The sequence below is a fragment of the Triticum dicoccoides genome, chromosome 5B (assembly GCF_002162155.2).
Source record: "Triticum dicoccoides isolate Atlit2015 ecotype Zavitan chromosome 5B, WEW_v2.0, whole genome shotgun sequence".
Lineage (NCBI taxonomy): Eukaryota > Viridiplantae > Streptophyta > Magnoliopsida > Poales > Poaceae > Triticum > Triticum dicoccoides.
The window spans coordinates 481975520-481979951 of NC_041389.1; positions in this window are offsets into that span (position 1 = coordinate 481975520).

Genomic DNA, 4432 nt, shown 5'->3' on the forward strand with positions numbered 1-4432 from the left:
TGGTTTGTGCCACGAACCGGTACTATAGGTCAAACCCCTTTAGTACCGGTTCGTGGCACGAACCGGTACTAAAGGTTAACCCTTTAGTACCGGTTTGTGCCACGAACCGATACTAAAGGTGATCGCGGGGCCCCGGCCTGACGCCAGCCTGCCACCACCCCTTTAATACCGGTTCGTGGCACGAACCGGTACTAAAGTTTCAAAACAAACCGGCATTAATGCATAGCCGTTCGAACCGGCACTAATGGTACCATTAGTACCGGGCCAAAATCGAACCGGCACTAATGTGTCTCACATTAGGTCCTTTTTCTACTAGTGCGGTCTGATTGGAGTTTTAGGACTTGTAATTATTATTATTTTTGCTTTTGCTTGATGTGCTTTGCTAGATCCAAGAGAAATGATACTTTTTTCCTATGTTGGGATGCACATATCGGCATAAATCATTGTTGGCAATAATCTTGCCTCATGTCTCATGTCCTAATCAGCTAGGTGTTTACGTGGTGGTAGTACTTAGTAGGAGTACTAGTTGTATTCGGTCTGTAAAGTTGGATGTATAGTCAGCTTGCATACCGTACGTGAGGTTAGTCCGAGTCAGTTTAGGAATCGTGAGCGAGTCTTGTTAGGAGTCCTACTAGATGGTCAAGCCGGCTGAGTCCATGTAGGTTTAGGTTGCAAGGGTCGGCCGCTGCTGGTGTAGTATATATATGCAGCCGGCTGTAAAGTTCTGTAACAACGTGGGATATTGTCGAGAAAATAAAGAAAATAGAACAAGGCACGACAGGTGCCTTTGGCTAAAGTTTTTGCATGCATTTCTATGGTTTTGATGTGATCGATCCTGAGGGCGAGTTCCAACAATCATGATGTATCTGCATAGATCATGGCTGATGAGAATTCTTCTTCAAGCAAGACAGTTTGATTAGATCTTGTGATTAATTTTTCTGGCGGTTCCTTGATGTGTGTTATTCTTTTCCTGTGCTAGATCTAGGCAGATGATGGTTTTCTGGGTGTTAAGATGTATATGCATCTGATAGATCAGGGGTGGGGTGACACAGTTCTTTGCATCCTAGACGATACGAGTTTTAGATCTCGTAATTGATCCCTTTTGCTGTTGCTTGATGTGATATTCCTTCCTTTGGTAGATCTAAGCGGATACTGTTTTTCAGGTGTTAAAATGTAAGATCGTGGATGACAAGATTTTTTTTTTTGCACGGTAGTTGATAAGAGTTTTAGGTCTTTAATTCTTTTCGCTATTGCTTGATGTGTCATTCCTTCCCTTCGCAAGATCCTAGCAGATGCTGTTTTTCGGGTGTCCAAATTTATGCATCTGACAGATCATGAATAACAAAAGTTTCTTTTGCACGCTGGATGATAAGAGTTTTAGACCTTGTAATTCTTCCACTGTTGCTTGGTGCTTTATTCTTTTCCTTTGCTAGATCTAGGCGGATGGTGTTCTTCGGGTGTTAAAATGTATGCATCTGATAGATCATGGATGAAAGCAGTTTTCTTTTTGCATCGTCATAGATGATAAGAGTTTTTTGATCTTGTAACTGAATCTTTCCGCTGTTGGTTGAATATTGTTATTCCTTTCCTTTGCTAGATCTAAGAGGATGATGTTTTCAGGTCTCAAAATGTATGTATCTGATAAATTATGGGTAACGAGAGTATCCAATCTTGTGATTAGTTCTAAAGAGAAATAGTTCTCTTTTCATTCAAAGTCTGGAGCACTAGAGTAACTAGAATAGCATAAACTATGGAGGGCAACAAGCCTTGCATGTTTTGGTTTGCTCCTCCTTGCAAGTGCACATTATCAGTTGGGCAATTTTTTCTCTTTCTGGCAACTTAGCAGTAATGTGTTAATTTCATATTTTAATCTGGATGGAAGTGCTCGGCGCAGCATTGCATTCATTTTAGTGTTCTGATCAGTAGGACTCTTCTGATTAGTTTCAAATATGGTGACCCATGGGTACCCTCTTTACTATGGTTAGCACAAAGTGAGAGAGAAGAATAATGTCATGGCTATTCAAGTTTTTTTGTCACACTAGATTGTTATATGGCATCATGTATCTGACAAGGTATATTTTCTAAGTAAATCGCATAAACCTGGTCTATGCCTATTTTGTCCAACAATGGATGCTTGACTTACTAGTAACCATTCGTAGCAGATTGCATTGAAGCAACTTTAGCATTGACGACACTTGGGCCCACTCATGACAAATTTTATTTAAAGATTTATCATCATAATAAATAGCTTGCTGATAAAGTAGATAAAACATTAGGCATTCTATTCTTTAATTAGCAATTCTATTCTTTTTTTCCCATGACGTAGGAGAGATGACCCGGTTTGCAAAGGCATTTTAATGCATTTATAAATTTCCATTTTAGCGGGAAATGCCCATGCTCGTTGTTGCCAAAAAGTAGTCTACCTTCAAACAATCTAACACGCCAACATGGGGTCAGATTGTATTAGGGCTGTCTAATATGTACTGGCCAAATTGTATCGATGCATCTTGTATTCTTTAATAATTGAACGGGTAAAATATACAAACAAATGAAATTATGTTCTTTCCAAAGATTGCTAGACTGATTGAGAATATCGCCTGGCATCATCTCCCAGTATTGTTTTATGTGCAATCTTATATCCGGTGTGTTTATTATCTTTTGTGGCATGGACCTGATACGAAAATTTGCCATTTGAACTATTCTCTTTATATTGCAATTAATAAAAGTGTTTCACATTTTGTCCTGTCACATCATATGTCTATTGTTCTGGCTTCAGTGCATTTTTTTCAGCTCTCCTTCATTTACTTTATAGAAGAAACTGAAAATTAGTGACACTTTCAATTCTTCTACTACCAGGAATACTAGAGATGTCAGGCATGAATGCTGGTATGGGATCTGCTCGTGGTGATCAACTGGAGGCAGGATTTGCGAAGCTTCAAGGCGAAGACTTCCAGTACATCATGCAATCTTATGAAATCATCGTGGGACGCAATTCCAAGAAAGGAAAGGTAGACTTTGATCTTAGCGCCGTTGGTGGAGATAGGGATGTTTCCCGCCGCCATGCACGCATCTTCTATGATTTTCAACACCGCTCGTTTGCCCTTGAGGTTCTGGGCCAACATGGCTGCTATGTTCAGAGGGTCCTTCACCGCCCAGGTGATGATCCCGTTAAACTGAAGTCTCAGGATCTCATTCAGATTGGACAAACACAATTCTACTTTCTCCTACCAGCTCGCCCCATCTTTGCATCCTTTGCTGCTGAGGGCACGCCACACTCATTTAATTTTCGTGGCCAAACCATTCATATTGATTCCGCCGCCACAGCTTCTCCTTGGCAAACTCATATTCCATCACAACCCATGTCTTCATCCGGCAAGCGCCCTGCCCATTCTGATTTTTCTGCTTCTCGTCACAATGGTTATGGCGGGGCCAATTGTGGCAATGGAATTAATGTTGGCACTGGAACTCAAGGACTGTTTACGGTGCCAATCAAGATGTCTTCTGTTGAACTGAAGACCGGGCCTATCAACGTTGAACGTGGTACGTTATCATTGTTACATACTTATGTTATATTCATTTCTCTCCTGTATTGTGCTTTGTGATATACTAACATAAAATAAACAACATATTACCTGTACTAATACTATCACTACTTTCTCCTAGACTGATTTGTGAGTTACACCCACACAAAAAAAAGATTTGTGAGTTACAAATATTTGGCTACTGAAGTAGAGATAGTCCCAGTCATGAACTAATAATATACCTGCAATCGTAAATGTGCAATTCACACTTTTTGAGATTTATATTGCATCAGAGGTATACTAACATATGTGGAATCATATTGCTAGAAATTGTGGCTGTATTGACACAAGTTCCTAAACTAAATATAATGTCAATGGTTTTTCCTCTATCATTTGTTGTCAGCAACAACATTACGCCAGTAAGAAGCCTAGATCTCATTATTGCTCACAGCTACGTACCCTCACTAGCTTACTTTATTCCTGCAGCCAAAAAATTTGAGACTAGAAAGGCAGACAAGGATGAAGACAATAAGTTGGAGTATCATCTTACCTCATGTGTTGCAGTCATGATATCAATCCACTGTGATGCTAGTCGTAGACAATGGATGCCTGTGGAACAACTCCATGCAGAGGTTTGTTATCCAAGATTATTCTTTTTTCCAGTTCTAGAATTCTAAAAATTAACTCTAACCGCCTTGATATTAACACTAGCTAGTATGGGAAAGCATAGTTGTTGGGCTGTACAATAGGTATTAATTTTAGATTTCAATCATCATACTTTTATGTTAAATTATAAAAAAAATGCATGCTTTTGATTCTTCGAGTTATTCCTTTAATTAGCGTCCTTGAATAAAAAATAACAATGTTTCCATCTGAAGATGTGATTTGTTCGTATCAACAGGGCAAGCTTA